Below are 20,210 nucleotides of genomic sequence, written 5' to 3' on the forward strand. Positions count from 1 at the left end.
TTGGAGTACAAAATGAAGCAGGGCAAACAACAACAGAGTTTTGCCAAGAGAATGTACTAGTCATAGCAAACACCCTCTTCCAACACAACAAGAGACGACTCTACACATGGACATTACCAGATGGTCAATATGGAAATCAGACTGGTAATATTCTTTGTAGCCAAAGATGGAGAAGCTCTATACAGTCAGCAAAAAATAGACCAGGAGCTGACTCTGGCTCAGATCATGAACTCATTATTGCAAAATTCAGATTTAAATTGAAGAAAGTGGGAAGTCATTCAAGTATGACGTAAATCAAATCTCTTATGATTATACAGTGGAAATGATAAACGGATTCAAGGGCTTATATCTGCTAGACAGAGTGCCTGAAGAACTACGGGTGGAGGTTCGTGATATTGTGCAGGTGGGGGTGATCAGAACCATTCTCCAAGAAAAAGAAATGCAAAAAGACAAAATGGTTGTCTGAGGAGGCTTTACAAATAGCTGAGAAAAGAAGAGAAGTGAAGGGCGAATAAGAAAAGGAAAGCTATACCTATCTCAATGCAGAATTCTTATCAGGGAGTTAGACTCCCCTTGAGGGAGTCCCAGATGACAGAACCATACAGAAGGAGAAAAAGCCAATAAAAGAGGAAGTTGAGGACCCGAATGAGAACCTGTAGTCCTGGGTGTAACCAATCAGGTGAACGCTGGTACCATCCCCTATTTTCATGGGGCCTAACCTTGGAAAACACACACCCTCTTTGCTGATTGGTCCTGGGTGTAACCAACGAGGCACATGCTGGTACCATCACCTATTTTGCATAGAGTATAGCCAATCAGGCTCCAGGTGGAGGAGAAAAAAGTATAAAAAGGGAAGCCAAGGGGCCTCAGGATTGCTCCCAAGGTCAGACTTCAATTGTGTGTTGGGAATCTGTTGCCTGCTGCATACTATCTGCTTCCCATTGCCTGCCTGTTTCCCACTGTCTCCCTGTTTCTCACTTCCCAGATGAGCTGTAACTAGTTTGTTGTTGTTAATCCTGCCTGCTGTCTACCTAATAAAATTCTGCATGTTTGAGCTACAAGTGGTCCGTTGTTCCAAATCTTTGTTACAGGAAACAAGAGGAAGAGAAGTATACCAACTCAACATTCTCAAGTAACACACAATAAATATGCACAAAATGCTTCCATACTGTTATGGTTCTAACAACCATATTTCTCTGTTGAATGAAGTCTGCTCTTAAGTGTTCTTGGAAATTCCAAAAGATTTTGTTTTGAAGCACCAAGGCTACTGAAAAATAAACATACTTTTATAGGCAAAATACACATATTTACATATACACACAGAGATAGATACACATACCATAACAGTTTCAATGTATCATCAATCATCAGTAATATAACATAACTCATATACTGAGTGCTTATTATGTGCCAGGGTTGGGTTGAGCAATTTGCAGATATTATCCCTCCCTCACTACAATTTTGTGGAGCAAGCTATGTTTCTGTTCCTATTTTATCATTTTAAAAACACTCATTAAAATATTAAAGTTATACTAATGGTTAAGGAAATTGCTCAAAGTCATATCCATTATTAGTAACAACCTTGGTTAAATAAAACATTAGTCTGAAATGGAACAATTAACACATGAACAAGCTAAATTGTTGATTGTTAACCAATTTTTGGTAGAGTTGCTGAGGGTCTGGCTTTCCCATACACACATCAGCATAACCTATTAAATAAAATACCAAAGACTGAAAGAAGGAAATTACTACAGAACAAACAAGACGATGATTAATACATCATCCTTTGTATCCCAAATATATATTTCATTTATCCCACTCACATAATTCAAAAGGTAAATAAAAACCCTGTAGAAAATACCAATTAATACTTTGCTGTGAATAAATGTTGACTTGGTCTCTGATTAATGCTCTGGAAATAGATTTGGTTCCAATGGCTTGTCTTTCCTGGTTGCTAAATTTCAAAGACTGCAAGGGAAAATTTCAACATAAATGGACATAATCATCAAGAAATCAGGAGATAGTCACCAACCTGAATGATTATTGTCATCCTGTTTGCATTTCTCTTTCTCACAGGAGTTTTAATTAAAATCTAAAACAGTCTCATGCTTGAAAATTTTGTCTTTCCTAATTTAACAAGAAGCCCCATTCAGGGGAAAAATTTGCAAAGTAATTACCATGGAGAAGTCACATTATTTCAACATTTGTCAGGGACCATCTTTTTCCCTGCAGAACATACGTGTCCTCATTCCACTCTACTGATCTGTGCCCCAAAGGACCTTGATGGTGCTCTTGATACAGTCAACATTATTCTTTTCTTTAAGCATCTTAAAGTGTATTGCTAAAAAATAATCTTGTAGCATCTACTCTACTGAACTGAGTCGCATATCAACTTAATGTCAAAGCCACATTGGCAATGCACTAGAATGTTAGGATAGAGTTCATTTCTTCACTCTAAACATTACTTAAGCAATCATATTTCTTATTTTATAATTCTCTTTTGGGAGTTGTGATACATACTTCAAAAATCTGCTGAGCACTACTGGAATATTTCTCCTTTTACCTGCTGAATTAACTCCTGAAAAAGAACTGTTTGTTAAATTTATTTAACAATATCTCTCTTTCCATTTTCATTAAGAAAAAATGTGACAAAATGAAAACACCCAGTATTAATTTTGCCTAGTGTTTCTACAGACGGAACTCATTCTTAGCATTCAGTCATTGAGGGAGCTCTGGACCAGGTGCCAGAAATTGAATTCTAGATGCAGAGCACTCTGACACATTTTAGTCCTTCTAAGGAACTCATGGGTACTCTCTGTTCAGAGTCAAGCTTATTCACCTCTGAAATGGGTTCATAGTAAAAAACCTATACATCAGAGAGGACAGGAGTAAGAGACTCAGCAGCCAGGAATGCACATAAAGGTAACATGGTCTGCCTGGGAAATGAGGTGCAGTTGTTAGGCACACAGGGGTCAGGGCTGCCACTGCCACTGCACCCACACAGCAGCCCCTGCCTCCGTGAGCTGGAGAATCTCCCACCAGAGCAAGTACGACCCTGTTTGTTGCAACTGCTGCCAGTCTGTGCCACCACAAGCACTTCACACACACCTCAGATGTGGCCACCATACCCTTCCCAAGCTTGAGCAGCCCCAATTAGCTGCTGCTTTCACTCCCTCTCACCTGGGCAGGGAACAGATGTCTGAGGTTGTTGTACCACAGAGATGAGGCCAAAACCAAAGCTGAGCCCCTAGGGTGAAACCAAGGAGAAGGAAAGGAAATTTCCCCATTCAGCTGCACAAGCCACAGATTAAAACCCCAAGATCAGCTTGGTAAATCTGTGGAATATCTGAATAGATAACAAATCTTTCACAACTGAGACCTGGCTAACTTTAGCAATGGACTTTGGGAGCAAGTACACACAGGAATTGGGACAGGTCAGAGTCTGAGCTGCCCGCACAGTGCTCATAGTAGGTTCAGAGTCCTACCTAGAGGTATTGGAGGGCCTCCTGGGGAGGTGAGTGTTGGTTTTGCCTCACTGTGGGAGCAAGGGCACACTGATAGAGGAGGTCTTAGGAAAATATTCTTATTACCATTATTTTTATTTGTTTGTTTCATTTCATTAAGTTGTTGCTTTATGCTTTAATTTTTTTATATTTCTACTTTTATTTTTTGCCATTTTGTGTTTTTTTTCTTGCTTTTGTATTTTGTTGTGTTCTGTTTTGTCTTTTTATCATTTTTCCTTGTTTATGTTAGCTTTTTTAAGTTTGGTTTCTGTTTTTTGTTTTTGTTTTTGTTAGTTTACTCTTTATTGATTGTTTTCATTTTTGAGTTCTTTTGTTTGTTCTCTTATTTTTGTTACCTTGGGGTTTTTTTTTATCTTGTTTCTTTGTTTCTATTTATAAATAGAATGGTTTTGTTTTTATCATTTGTCTGGAGTTTGGTTTGTCTGTTTGTTTTCTTTTTTGTGGGTTGCTGTTGTTGTTGGTATTTGTTTTGGTTTTTGCTATTTGTCCTCAGTTATATTTATTTATGTTTTTTTTTCTTCTTTTTTCTCTGGCCACACTGCATAGCTTGTGGGCTCTTCATTCCCTGGCCACGGGTTGGGCCTGGGCCTTCCATGGGAGTACCAAGTCCAGGATGTTAGACCACTAGAGAATTCCCAGGCCCAGGGAATAGTAATCAGTATACACTTTCTTTAGGGTTTCCATCACAACACTAAAACCTGGTTCTACCCAACTGCCTGCAGGCTCCAGTGCAAGATACCTCTAGCCAAACAACCAGCAAGACAGGAACACAGCTCCACCCATCAGCAGACAAGCTGCCTAAAGTGATACTAAGCTCACAGACACCCCAAAACACACCATGTGACACGGCCCTGCTGTAAGAGAGAAGATTCAGCTCCACCCACCAGAGTGCAGGCATCAGTCTCTCCCACCTGAACGTCTACTCAAGCTGCTGCACCAGCCTTATCCACCATGGGAAGAGAAGAGAAAGAGAAACTACAACCCTGCAGCCTGAAGAAAGGAGACCACAAACACAGTAAGTTGTACAAAATGAGACAACAGTGAAATATGTTACAGGTGAAGGAGCAAGATAAAGACCCATAAGACCAAATAAATGAAGAGGAAAAAGGAACTCTACCTGGAAAAGAATTCAGAGGAATGATAGTAAAGATGATCCAAGCTATCAGAAATAGAAGGAAGGCACAGGTCAAGAAGATACAAAAAATGTTTAACAAGGACCCAGAGAACTGAAAAACAAAAAAATCAACATGTTCATTGTGTGTAATTAACAACACAATAACTGAAATGAAAAATACACTGGAAGGAAGCAATAGTAGAACAACTGAGCCTGAAGAATGCGTAAGTGAGCTAGAAGATAGAATAGTGGAAATAACTACCACAGAGCAGAATACAGAATAAAAAATGAAAAGAAATGAGGAGAGTTTCAGAGACCTCTGGGACAACATTAAACACATCCATACTCAAATTATTGGGGTCTCAGAAGAAGAAGAAAAAGAGAAAGTACCTGAGAAAATAGCTGGAGAAATTATAGGAGGAAACGTCCAAAACCTGGGAAAGGAAATAATCACCCAAGTCTGGGAAATGCAATAAGTCCAATATAGAGTAAACCTAAGGAGAAACATGCCAAGACACATATTAATCAAACTAACAAAAATTGAATACAAAGAAAAAATATTAATAGCAATGGAAAACAACAAATAACATACTGGGAAATTCTCATGAGGTTATCAGCTGTTTTTTCATCACAAACTCTGAAGGCCAGAATGGAGTGGTGTGATATATTTAAAGTGAAGGGAAGGAAAAAACCTACAACCAAGGTTACTCTACCCAGCAAAGATATCACTCAGATTCAATGGAGAAATGAAGTTTTACAGAGCAAGCAAAAGCTAAAGAGTTCAGCATCACCAAACCAGTTTTACAACAAATGCTAAAGGAATTTCTCTAGGTGGGAAACATAAGAGAAGTAAAAAGACCTACAAAAACAAAACAATTATGAAAATGGTGATGGCAACGTGCTTATAAATAATTAAATGAAAGTGAATTAAGTGCTCCAACCAAAAGACCCAGACTGACTGAATGGATTAAAAAAAAGACCCATTCATACCTGTCTGCTAGAGACTCACTTCAGACCTACATAGTGACTGAAAGGGAGGGGATGGAAAAAGATATATCCTGCAAATGGCAAACAAAAGAAGGCTGGAATAGCAATACTCATATCATAAAAAATAAACTTTAAAATAAAAACAATTACAAGATACAGAAAGGACCCTACATAAAGATTAAGGATCAATACTTGAAGAAAAGTAAAAAATTGTAAATATTTATATATCTAACAGAGAAGCACCACATAAAGCAAAGGTTAATATACATAAAAGATGAAATTGACAGTCACACAATAATACTGGGGGACTCAGCACTCCAGCTATACCAGTGACTAGATCATCCAGACAGAAAATTAATAAGGAAACACAATCCTTACATGACACACTAGATCAGATAGACTTAATAAGTATTTATAGAACAGGCAATGGACTGCAAGGAGATAAAACCATTCAGTCACAAAGGAAATGAACTCTGAATATTCATTAGAAGAACTGATGCTGAACCTGAAGCTGTAATACTTTGGCCACCTGATATGAAGGGCTGACTCACTGGAAAAGGCCATGCTGCTGGTAAAGATGGAAGGCAGGAGGAGAAGGGGGTGACAGAGGATGAGATGGTTGGATAGCATCACCAACTTGTTGAACATGAGTTTGAGCAAGTTCTGGGAGATAGTGAAGGACAGGGAAGCCTGGCATGCTGCAGTCCATGGGGTCACAAAGAGTCAGACATGACTTAGCAACTAAACAAAAACAACTGGACATTCCATCTGAAAGCAGCAGAATACACATTCTTCTCAAGTGCACACAAAAAATTCTCCAGGAGATTATATCTTGGGTCACAAATGAAGCCTCAGTAAATTTAAGAAAATTGAAATTTTATCAAGTATCTTTTCTAACCACAAAGCTATGAGATTAGAAATCAATTACAGGGGGCTTCCCTGGTGGTCCAATGGTTAAGACTTTAACTTTCAATGCAGAGAGTGTGGGTTCAATCCCTGGTCTGAGAGCTAAGATCACATACACCTTGACACCAAAACACTGAAATACAAAACAGAAGCAATATTCTAACAAGTTTAATAAAGAATTTAAAAATGGTCCACATCAAAAAAAAAAAAACAATAAATAAATAAATCTTTAAAAAATAGATAATTATTACAGGAAAAAATGTAAAAAACACAAACACATGAAAGATAAACAATATGCTATTAAATAACCAAGAGATCAATGAGGAAATCAAAGAGGTACTCAAAAACACCTAGAAACAAATGACAATGAAAACACAATGACCCAAAATATATGGAATGCAGGAAAAGCAGTTCTAAGAGGGAGCTTTGGAATACAATCCTACCTCAAAAAAAAAAAAATCATATAAACAACTTAGCCTTATGCCTAATGCAACTAGACAAAGAAAAATAAAAAAGGATAATAGAAGAAAAGAAATTACAAAAATCATAGCAGAAATAAATGAAAGAGAAACGAAAAAAATAACAGCAAAGATCAATCAAAATAAAAGGTGGTTCTTTGAGAAGAAAAACAAAGTTGATAAATCTTTAGCCAGAATCATGAAGAAAAAAAGGAAGAGGACACAGGTCAATAAAATTAGAAATTAAAAAGGAAAAGTAACAACTGACACCACAGAAATACAAAGGATCATAAGAAGCTACTGCAAGCAACTGTCTGCATGAAATGTTCCCTTGGAATCACCAGTTTTCTTAAAGAGATCTCTAGTCTTTACCATTCTATTGCTTTCCTCTATTTCTTTGCATTGTTCATTTAAGAAGGCTTTATTTTTCTCCTTGCTATTGCCTAGAACTCTGCATTCAGTTCCGTATAGCTCTCCCTTTCTCCTTTGCCTTTTGCTTGTCTTCTTTTCCGGGGGCCGCGAGTGGCAGCCGACAGGGGCTAGGCCGGGCCGGGGGCTGGGGGCGGATAATGAACTGCTTATTGCCAAATTCAGACTTAAATTGAAGAAAGTAGAGAAAACCACTAGACCATTCAGGTATGAGCTAGATCAAATCCCTTATGAGTATACCGTGGAAGTGACAAATAGATTTAAGGGTCTAGACCTGATAGACAGAGTGCCTGATGAACTATGGACAGAGGTTCGTGACATTGTACAGGAGACAGGGATCAAGAAAATCCCCACGGAAAAGAAATGCAAAAAAGCAAAATGGCTGTCTGAGGAGGCCTTACAGATAGCTGGGAAGAGAAGAGAAGTGAAAAGCAAAGGAGAAAAGGAAAGATATTACCATCTGAATGCAGAATTCCAAAGAATAGCAAGGAGAGATAAGAAAGCCTTCCTCAGCGATCAGTGCGAAGAAATAGAGGAAAACAACAGATTGGGAAAGACTAGAGATCTCTTCAAGAAAACTAAAGATACCAAAGGAACATTTAATGCAAAGATGGGCTCGATAAAGGACAGAAATGGTATGGACCTAACAGAAGCAGAAGATATTAAGAAGAGGTGGCAAGAATACACAGAAGAACTGTACAAAAAAGATCTTCACGACCCAGATAATCACGATGGTGTGATCACTCACCTAGAGCCAGACATCCTGGAATATGAAGTCAAGTGGGCCTTAGAAAGCATCACTACGAACAAAGTGGAGGTGATGGAATTCCAGTTGAGCTATTTCAAATCCTCAAAGGTGATGCTGTGAAAGTGCTGCACTCGATATGCCAGCAAATTTGGAAAACTCAGCAGTGGCCACAGGACTGGAAGAGGTCAGTCTTCGTTCCAATCCCAAAGAAAGGCAATGCCAAAGAATGCTCAAACTACCGCACAATTGCACTCATCTCACATGCTAGTAAAGTAATGCTCAAAATTCTCCAAGCCAGGCTTCAGCAATACGTGAACCGTGAACTTCCAGATGTTCAAGCTGCTTTTAGAAAAGGCAGAGGAACCAGAGATCAAATTGCCAACATCCGCTGGATCATCGAAAAAGCAAGAGAGTTCCAGACAAACATCTATTTCTGCTTTATTGACTATGCCAAAGCCTTTGACTGTGTGGATCACAATAAACTGTGGAAAATTCTGAAAGAGATGGGAATACCAGACCATCTGACCTGTCTCTTGAGAAACCTGTATGCAGGTCAGGAAGCAACAGTTAGAACTGGACATGGAACAACAGACTGGTTCCAAATAGGAAAAGGAGTCCATCAAGGCTGTATATTGTCACCCTGCTTATTTAACTTATATGCAGAGTACATCATGAGAAACGCTGGGCTGGAAGAAACACAAGGGGAATCAAGATTTCTGGGAGAAATATCAATAACCTGAGATATGCAGATGACACCACCCTTATGGCAGAAAGTGAAGAAGATCTAAAAAGCCTCTTGATGAAAGTGAAAGAGGAGAGTGAAAAAGTTGGCTTAAAGCTCAACGTTCAGAAAACTAAGATCATGGCATCTGGTCCCATCACTTCATGGGAAATAGATGGGGAAACAGTGGAAACAGTGTCAGACTTTATTTTTTTGGGCTCCAAAATCACTGCTGATGGTGCTTGCAGCCATGAAATTAAAAGACGCTTACTCCTTGGAAGGAAGGTTATGGCCAACCTAGATAGCATATTTAAAAGCAGAGACATTACTTTGCCAACAAAAGTCCGTCTAGTCAAGGCTATGGTTTTTCCAGTGGTCATGTATGGATGTGAGAGTTGGACGGTGAAGAAAGCTGAGCGCCAAAGAATTGATGCTTTTGAACTGTGGTGTTGGAGAAAACTCTTGAGAGTCCCTTGGACTGCAAGGAGATCCAATCAATCCATCCTAAAAGAGATCAATCCTGGGTGTTCATTGGAAGGTCTGATGTTGAAGCTGAAACTCCAATACTTTGGGCACCTCATGCGAAGGGTTGACTCATTGGAAAAGACCCTAATGCTGGGTAGGATTGGGGGCGGGAGGAGAAGGGGACGACAGCGGATGAGATGGTTGGATGGCATCACCGACTCGATGGACATGGGTTTGGGTAGACTCTGGGAGTTGGTGATGGACAGGGAGGCCTGGCGTGCTGCAATTCATGGGGTCGCAGAGAGTCGGACACGACTGAGCGACTGAACTGAACTGAACTGAACTGTCTTCTTTTCTCAGCTATTTGTAAGCCCTCCTCAGACAACTAATTTGACTTCTTGCATTTCTTTCTCTTGGGGGTGATTTTGGTCATTATCTCCTGTACAATGTTACAAACCTCCGTCTGTCTATCAGATCTAGTCCCTTGAATCTATTCGTCACCTCCACTGTATAATCATAAGATATTTGATTTATATCATACCTGAATGGCCTAGAGGTTTTTCATATTTTCTTCACTTTGAGCTTGAATTTTGCAATAAGGAGCTGATTATCTGAGCCACAGTTACCTCCAGTCTTGTTTTTGCTGACTATATAGAGCTTCCCCATCTTCGGATACAAAGTATATAATCAATCTGATTTCGGTATTGACCATCTAGTGATTTCCATGTATAGAATCATCTCTTGTGTTGCTGGAAAAAAAGGTGTTTTTTATGACCACTGTGTTCTCTTGACAAAACTGTTAGCCTTTGCCCTGCTTCATTTTGTACTCCAAGGCCAAACTGCCTGTTACTCTCAGTCTCTCTTGACATCCTACTTTTGCATTCCAACACCCTGTGATGAAAAGGACATCTTTTTGGTGTTTGTTCTAGGAGGTCTTACAGGTCTTCATAGAACCTTTGAGCTTCAGCTTCTTCAACATTAGTGATTGGAGCACAGAGTTGAATTACTAAAATGTTGAATGATTTGCCTTGGAAACAAACTGAAATCATTCTGTCATTTTTGAGATTGCGTGCAAGTACTGCATTTCAGACATTTTTGTTACAATGAGGTCTACTCCATTTCTTACCACAATTGTAGCTATAATTGCCACCTGAATTAAATTCACACTTTCCCATCCATTTTAGTTCACTGAGTCCTAATTTTGATATTCACTCTTGCCATCTCCTGCTTGACCACATCTAATTTACCTTGATTCATGGACCTAATATTTCAGGTTCCTATGCAATATTGTTCTTTATAGCATCAGACTTTACTTTCACCACCATGAGAGAGTTATTTCTTAGGTAGGTTGAAACAGAGTCTGGGGCCCTTGAGGAGGAGGAAGGGGTCTGGGGCCCTCAAAGAAGAGAAAAGGACAAACTTTTTTTTCTACATTCCTCTGTCTCAGTAACATAAGATGTTTTTTTCTTAAGCTCTGAGTTGTTATGGCAACAACCTATTTTGCCTAAGATTAACTTTCTTTAAACCTAGAGCTATTGATTACACAAAAAAACAACTCATTTTTCTCAAGAGTATGTTTTTCCTTAAGCTCTGTACTGATGATTATAAAATAACAATGTATCTTGCTCGAGGACATGTTTCTCTTTCTTAATAGGAATCTTCTGACTAATCCTGTTATCTTAAGATGTATGTTTTGGGAGTGGATCTGGTAAGACCTTTCTATTGTTAGTAACCAATTGAAAAAGTATATAAGGCCTTGGTAAGACTAGGGGCACTCTCTGCCCGCTTCTTAGGTGTATGTCAGAAGCTTTTTCTGTCCCTTTTTCGCTGCAATAAAACTCTGCTACACAAAAGCTCTGAGTAATCAAGGCTCCTCTCTGGCCCCAGGTTGAAATTGTCTCCTCCAGAGGCCACAAATCTGACACCCTTCACTGGAAGCTATCAACCAGACACATTTACAACTAAGCATCCTTTTCACTTTGTTGCAGCCTCTTCATTCTTTCTGGAGCTATTTCTCTGCTCTTCTCTAGTAGCATATTGGACACCTTCCAACCTGGGGGTTCATCTTCAGGTATCATATCTTTTGGCCTTTTCATCCTATTCATGGGGTTCCCAAGGCAAGAATACAGAATCGGTTTGCCATCCTCTTCTCCAGTAGGCCACATTTTGTCAGAACTCTCCAACCCTGGGTCACACTGCATTGGCATGGCTCATAGCTTCATTTAATTATTGGGATTCATTGAATTACACAAGGCTCTGATCCATGTGATCAGAAGCAGAAGAGAATAAGAAGAGGTGACAATAACACACAGAAGAACAGTTCAAAAAAGGTCTTTATGACCTGGAATACCACAATGGGGTGATCACTCACCTAGAGCCAGACATCCTGGAGTGTGAAGTCATGAGAGTTAGGAAGCATTATTACAAACAAAGCTAATGAAGGTGATGGAATTCCAGTTGAACTATTTCAAATCCCAAAATATGATGCTGTTAAAGTGCTGCATTCAATATCCCAAAAAATTTGGAAAATTCAGCAGTGGCCACAGGACTGGAAAAGGCCAGTTTTCATTCCAATCCCAAGGCAAAGTGATTGCAAAGAATGTTTAAACTACCATGCAATTGAATTCTTTTCTCATGCTAAAAAGGTAATGCTCAAAATCCTTCAAACAGTTTCAGCAATACGTCAACCAAGAACTTCCAGGTGTACAAGCTAGATTCAGAAAAGGAAAAGGAACCAGAGATTAAATTGCCAAACATTCGTTGGATTATAGAGAAAGCAAGAGAATTCAAAAAAAAAAAAATCTACTTTTGCTTTATTGACTAAGCTAAAGCTTTTGACTGTGTGGATCACAAAAACTATGGAAAACTCTTCGAGAGATGAAAACGCCAGACCACCTTACCTGTTCCCTGAGAAACCTGTATGCAGGTCAAGAAGCAACAGTTAGAACCACACATGGAAGAGCAGACTGGTTCAAAATTGGTAAAGGAGTACGTCAAGGCTGTATGTTGTCACTCTGCTTATTTAACTTCTATGCAGAGTACATCCTGTGAGATGCCAGGCTGGATGAAAGACAAGCTGGAATCAGGATTGCCGGGAGAAATATCAATAACCTCAGATAAGAAGGTGACACCATTCTTATGGCAGAAAGAGAAGAGGAACGAGTGTCTTGATGAAAGTGAAAGAGGAGAGTGTCAAAGTTGGCTTAAAACTCAACATTCAAAAAACTAAGATCATGGCGTCCAGTCCCATCACTTCATGGCAAATAAATGGGGGGGAAACAGTGACAGACTTTATTTTCTTGGGCTCCAAAATCACTGCAGATGGTGAGTGCAGCCATGAAATTAAAAGATGCTTGCTCCTTGAAAGAAAAACTATGATGAACTTAGACAGCATATTAAAAAGCAGAGACGTTACTTTGCCAACAAAGGTCCATCTAGTCAAAGCTATGGTTTTTCCAGTAGTAATGTATGGATGTGAGAGTTGGACTATAAAGAAAGCTGAGCACAGAAGAATTGATGCTTTTGAACTGTGGTGCTGGAGAAGACTCTTGAGAGTCCCTTGGACTGCAAGGAGATCCAACCAGTTCATCCTAAAGGAGATGGGTCCTGAGTGTTCCTTGGAAGGACTGATGTTGAAGCTGAAACTCCAATACTTTGGCCACCTCATGGGAAGAGTTGACTCATTGGAAAAGGCCCTGATGCTGGGAAGGATTGGAGACAAGAGGAGAAGGGGACGACAGAGGATGAGATGGTTGGATGGCATCACCGACTCGATGGACATGAGTATGGGTAAACTCCGGGAGTTGGTGATGGACAGGGAGGCCTGGCATGCTACGATTCATGGGGTCGCAAAGAGTCAGACACGACTGAGTGACTGAACTGAACACCAAAGCTTTGGAAAACCTCATGGATTAACTAAAAAGGACCAATACTTGGGAATGTTTTATGGTGATAACATAATTCCATCATTCTGGGCAATATTGTTGTGACTCTAAAACTGCACAAAGATGAAAAAGATGGCATTAAAATCTAAAATCCTCTAAAGAAGAAAATGAACAGTCCTAGGTATTAAATAGTATACATAGAAGAATAAGAAAGAACAGATTTTAAGTGAAGGTGGTGTTTTTAAACTACTCTAAAGCACCAAAGATCAAAATTTATCTGTGCAAGGTGTACAGTGAGACAAGGGCAGTGGACTTGAATCTCTGGAAACTTCCCATTGATTGGGAACCATGTAAATTTGCATGAACTGACTTTGAGAAGGTAATAGACCCTATTGGTCGGTCACGAGTTTTGCTTAATTGCTTTAATTTGCAGATTAAATGGTATAAGGAAAAGAGCTGTGGCCACTCTTCTCTGCAAAAGATTGAAAGATAAGCTTTCCCCAGGTATAATTTGGGTTGTGTTCCATGGAGGAAGTGCACTCGACGAAAGGCAATACAAAAAAAAGGACAAGGGGGACAAAGTTCAAAGGTGGGAGGGTGGATGTAGATATGAATGTACACAGAGAGCAGCTAACCTCATAGCTGAGGATGGGGCCACTCAAAACCCCAACACACTGGAGGAAAAGTGAAGGACATAATTTTGGGGAGACTCCCTGGGTCCAACAGGAGAGGAGAAAATGTTAACTATAGGTAATAAAAAGTGATTAAGTAAACAACTCCCTACTTGTTAAACCCTGTAATTTTTGGCTACCAACAATACTTTTTCAAGACTAACGTCGTATTCTATTCTGGTTATGTTTCCTGCATCATGAAAAATAACCCTTCCCTACATTTTCAGTGTAGCATGTTTCGTGGATTTTGTCAATTTATGAGTCTCTCATCGTCTGAAAAAATGATGTGTGGAAGACAACTCAGATACTGCTTAAAAGAAGTCTGGCACTTCCCACATTTTGACTTCAGAATCTAACAGATCCTCTTCATGGAATGATTCGATTGGTATAGAATGAAATAGTAGCAAAGGCAATCAAGAGACACCAGTTTAAGTACGGTAGTTATACCTATTTAAGAACACAGATATGCCAGTGGTTTCTGTGTCTCAGGGAAGCTGAGCTTGGACGGTCAGTCAAAACAGCATTTAGAGAAAGAAATATACATGTAGGGCTTGTCAGATTTTCTTTAGGGTCACCCAGTTAGGGGGTCACCCTGTTTTGGATCTCTGCAGAACAAAATACAATCAATTCCAATACTTTAGTTTATTCATTTGGCTGGCAACAACTGCTGAGAATTTAACTACTCACCTTCATTTTTAGTTGAGGATGCTATAAGTGCAAACAGCCAAGTGGCTTTCACAAGATCTTATTAGAACCTAAGCAATGTAAACTATTTAACAACTTGTTCTGTCTCCTCTGCCAGGTCCCAGCTCTGCTGTAGCATCTGTCTCAGAACAATGGAATGTGCCCAGATGAGCCTGTGGCCACAAGTGTCCTCTTTCTAATTTTTTAAGAATAAATTTTCTTTATTAAAACAGTAGACGTTCAGAAAAATGCAAAAACCATAAGTGTAAATCTCAGTTAATTTATATAAAGTGAACAACTCATATCACTACTTCCCAGATAAAAAAATAGAATGCTATTGTCACTCTAGAAGCCCCCAGTCTCTATTTTTCACACACACAGGTAAACTACTATGCTGACCTCTATCATCTTAAATTATTTTTGTTTGCTTTGGAGCATACTATGAACAACATCATGAAACACAAACTCTTTTGTGTGTATTTATTTCACTCAACATTTGTGAAATATAATTATGTTGTTGGCTATTAAAGTAAATTCTTCATTTTCATTACAGTGTAGTGTTCCTCTGTGACTATACCACCAAATATTCATTGAGAACTTGGGTAGTTATGAACTTAGTACTTCTCTTCACATTCTTGTACATGTCTTTTGGCAAACATATGAATGCATCTCTGCAAGGTTTGTGCCTAGAACTGGAATAGTTGAGATATGCTTTAAAAAATACTAGGCAACAATTTTCCAAATTGTCTGTGTCAATTTATATTCTCAGACAGAGTAGAAATGTTGCAGTTGTGTCAAATCTTTGTTCTTGCAGATACCTAAAACTGTCTCCTTTTTCATTTTGTTTTAGTTATTTAGATGGGTATGTGGTGGAGTCACATTTTTTCCCAACTTTATTGAGATGTGCGTGTGTACATGCTAAGTCACTTCAGTCGTGTCTGACTCATTGAAACCCTATGGACTGTAGCCCGCCAGGCTCCTCTGTCCATGGGATTCTCCAGGCAAGAGTACTGGAGTGGGTTGCCTTGCCCTCCTCCAGGGGATCTTACTGACGCACGGACTGAACCCACCTTTCCTGTGGCTCCTGCATTGCAGGCAGATTCTTTACTGTCAGCCACCAGGGAAGCCCTTTATTGAGACATTATTGAAAACAGCATTGTGCAAATTTAAGGTGTACAAAGTGATAATTTGATATACATATATATTGTGAAATGATTAACACAATAAGGTCAGTTAACGCATTCATCAGCTTATATGTTATCATTTTGTGTGTGTGTGGTGAGAACATTTAAGATCTATTCTTTCAGCAAACTTTAAGTATATAAAATTGTTAACAATGTAGTCATCATACATTAGATCTCCAGAGTTTATTCACCTTATAGCTTATATTTTGACCATATCTCGCCATTTTCCCTACCTTTCACACCTCTGGTAATCACTGTTCTACCCTCTGCTTTTGTGATGTCAGCTTCTTTAGATTTCACATAGAAGTGAAATCTTAGTGTCTTTCTGGACAAGACCAAGGTCAAGGAGTTTGAGTTTTCTTTGCTTTTTTTCCTAGCCCAGCTAAAGCATTATCAGTTATGCTTGTCTTTTCAAAATTAGAAACAACTCTTAGTTTTGTTGATCTTTTCCATTGTTTTCCTATTCTCTGTTTCATTTACTTCTAAACTACTCTATATCATTTCCTTCTGTAGGTATCCTCTTCAAAATGTTTAACAGGCCACAAACATGAATACAGGTGATATCTAAGATTTCAAAACCTTGAGGATGGATGCATTCCTAGATAATCTGAGTTAATATGCTGAGAGCATGGTTCCATAAAATACATCATACAATGGTGTTTGAATTGTTTTTATTCTGCACTAAGCAAAACTGGCATTCTGTATGCTGAGCTGAAACAATTTGTTTCTTGAGAAAATATGGTACAAATACTGAACACTATCCATACAATACTCGTGAAGAAATATAGTTTTTTCTTGCAACCACAGATCTCAGTTGACTCCAGTGTCTGACTGAAGTCAGAAAAGGCACATCAATTCTCAATTTTATACAGTAGTGAAGAAGACTTCATTTCTCCTTTGTAGGAGTTGGATAAATCTGGCTCCTTGCCTGCTTCCTGCCATATAGGTCACAAGTGTGGGTAAGAAGTGACGTCACTAACGACAGTCTGAAATGGAAAATTGGGTACCAGATTTGGGATGGATGGTTCCATTAAAAAAAAATTAAAGTTACATTCAACTGAACAGCTGAATGTGAGTGGGAGTAGGGGGAGAGGGGAGAACAGTCCTGAACTTCAGAAACAAAGGGACGTGGCTCACTAAGCAAAAAGTAAATGGATTCTTGCATCTCAGAGGCTGCTTCTTCTCCAGATAAATACACCCGTTTTAATGGTTAAATAAATATACAATATGCGCAATATGCTTTTTGGAACCACAAGTATATATACTTGATAGCATATTCTTAACAAGACTCACTGCAGCTCTTTTTATTTTTTTGTTTTGACCACACCATGAAGCTTGTGGGAATCTTAGCTCCCCGACCAGGGAGTGAACCTGGGCCCTCGGCAGACAAAGCGTCGAGTTCTAACCACTGGATTGCCAGAAAATTCTCTGCAGCTCTTTTTAAAGCATAGCCGTCTATACGTCCTTACATTTCCTTAGTCCAAGGCAAAACGGCCCAGGGTGAGCCAATCTTTAGAGAACACACTTCATAAGGAATGGACCCTCTATATTTAAAATACTCTTGCTAACTACCCTTCTACTGAATCTGTGTGTGTTACCTTTGTTTCACTAATTTTTAAAATTATTTTTTCTTTTTAATTTATTTTTTTATTGAAGGATAATTGCTTTACAGAATTTTGTTGTTTTCTATCAAGCTTCAACATGAGTCAGACATAGGTATACATATATCCCCTCCCTTTTGAACCTCCCTCCCATCTCCCTCCCCACCCCACCCCTCTAGGTTGATACAGGGCCCCTGTTTGAGTTTCCTGAGACATACAGCAAATTCTCATTGGCTATCTATTTTCCATACGGTAATGTAAGTTTCCACGTATTCTCTCCATACATCTCACCCTCTCCTCCCTTCTTCCCATGTCCATAAGTCTATCCTCTATGTCTATTTCTCCATTGCCGCCCTGTAAATAAATTCTTCAGTACCATTTTTCTAGATTCCGTATATGTGCATTAGAATATTTATCTTTCCCTTTCTGACTCACTTCACTCCATATAATAGGTTCTAGGTTCATCAACCTCATCAGAACTGACTCAAATGTGTTCCTTTTATGGCTGAGTAATATTCCATTGTGTATAGGTACCACAACTTCTTTATCCATTCATCTGTTGATGGACATCTAGGTTGCTTCCATATTCTAGCTATTGTAATTAGGGCTGCATTGAACAACAGGATTCCTGTGTTTTTTCAGTTTTGGTGTCCTCAGGGTATATGCCTAGGAGTGGGATTGCTGGGTTATATGGTGGTTTTATTCCTAGTTTTTAAAGGAGTCCCCATATTATCTTCCATAGTGGCTGTATCAATTTACATTCCCACCAACAGTGAAAGAGCACTCCCTTTTCTCCATGTCCACTCCAGCATTTATTGTTTGTAGACTTTGATGATGACCATTCTGACCCGTGTGAGGTGATATCTCATTGTAGTTTTGATTTGCACTTCTCTGATGATGAGCGATGTTGAGCATCTTTTCATGTGTTTGATAGCCATCTGTATGTCTTCTTTGGAGAAATGTCTGTTTAGGTCTTTTTCCCACTTTTTGATTGGGTTGTTTGTTTTTCTGGTGTTGAGTTGTATGAGCTGCTTGTATATTTTGGAAATTAATCCTTTGTCAGTTGTTTCATTTGCTATTATTTTCTCCCATTTTGAGGGCTGTCTTTTCACTTTGCTTATAGTTTCCTTTGTTGTGCAAAAGCTTTTAAGTTTAATCATGTCTCACTTGTTTACTTTTGCATTGAAGTGCTCCTATGCTGGGTGCATAGATATTTACAATTGTTATGTCTTCCTCTTGGATTGATCCCTTGATCATTATGCAGTGTCCTTCCTTATCTCTTGTAATATTCTTTAATTTAAATTTTGTTTTGCCTGATATGTGGACTGTTACTCCAGCTTTCTTTTGTTTTCCATTTGCATGGAATATATTTTTCCATCCTCTCAGTTTCAGTCGATATGTGTCTTTAGATCTGAAGTGGGTTTCTTGTAGACAGCATAAATATGGGTCTTGTTTTTGTATCCATTTAGCCAATCTGTGTCTTTTGGTTGGAGCATTTAACCCATTTACATTTAAATTAATTATTGATGTGTATGTTCCTATTGCCATTTTCTTAATTGTTTGGAGTTGATTTTGTAGATCTTTTTCCTCTCTTGTATTTCTTAACTATATAATTCCCTTTAACATTTGTTGTAAAGCTGGTTTGGTGGTACTAAATTTTCTTAACTTTTGCTTGTCTGAAAAGCTTTTCATTTCTCCATCAATTTTGAAGGAAATCCTTGCCAGGTACAGTAATCTTGGTTGTAGATTTTTCCCTTTCAGTACTTTAAATATAATTTTTCTATTCCCTTTTGGCCTGCAGAGTTTCTGCTGAAAGATCAGCTGTTAAACGTATGAGTTTTCCCTTGTATGTTACTTGTTGCTTCTCCCTTGCTGCTTTTAATATTCTTTCTTTGTGTTTCATCTTTGTTAGTTTGATTAGTATGTGTCTTGGGATGTTTCTCCTTGGGTTTATCATGTGTGGGACTCTTTGTGCCTCTTGGACTTGATTGACTATTTCGTTTTCCATGTTAGGGAAATTTTCAATTGTAATCTCTTCAAAAATTTTCTCATACTCTTTCTTTTCCTCTTCTTCTTCTGGGACCCCATAATTCAAATTTTGGTGTATTTGATATTGTCCCTGAGGTCTCTGTGACTTTCCTCAGTTCTTTGCATTCTTTTTACTTTATTCTGCTCTTCAGAAATTATTTCCACCATTTTATCTTCCAGCTCACTGATTCTTTTTTCTGCTTCAGATATTCTGCTATTGATTACTCCTAGAGTATTTTTAATTTCAGTAATTGTGTTGTTTGTCTCTGTATGTTTATTCTTTAATTCTTCTAGGCCTTTGTTAATTGATTCTTGCATTTTCTCCATTTTGTTTTCAAGGTTTTTGATCATCTTTACTATCATTATTCTGAATTCTTTTTCAGGTAGTTTGCCTATTTCTTCTTCATTTATTTGGACTTCCGTGTTTCTAGTTTGTTCCTTCATTTGTATAGCATTCCTCTGCTTTTGCATTATTTTTTTTTAACTTATTGTGTTTGAGGTCTCCTTTCCCCGGGCTTCAAGGTTGAATTCTTTCTTCCTTTTGGTTTCTGCCCCACTATGGTTGTTCCAGTGGTTTGTGTAAGCTTCGTATAGGGTGAGATTTGTGCTGAGTTTTTTTGTTTGTTTGTTTTTCCTCTGATGGGCAAGACTAAGTAAGGTGGTAATCCTGTCTGCTGATGATTGGGTTTGTATTTTTGTTTTGTTTGTTGTTTAGATGAGGGTGCACAGGGTGATACTGGTGGTTGGGTGATGTCTGGTATTGTATTCAAGTGGTTTCCTTTGTATGAGTTCTCACCATTTGATAC

Source organism: Giraffa tippelskirchi, chromosome 2, assembly GCF_054371585.1.
Source record: "Giraffa tippelskirchi isolate mGirTip1 chromosome 2, T2T-mGirTip1v1.2.pri, whole genome shotgun sequence".
In the NCBI taxonomy this organism is placed as follows: domain Eukaryota; kingdom Metazoa; phylum Chordata; class Mammalia; order Artiodactyla; family Giraffidae; genus Giraffa; species Giraffa tippelskirchi.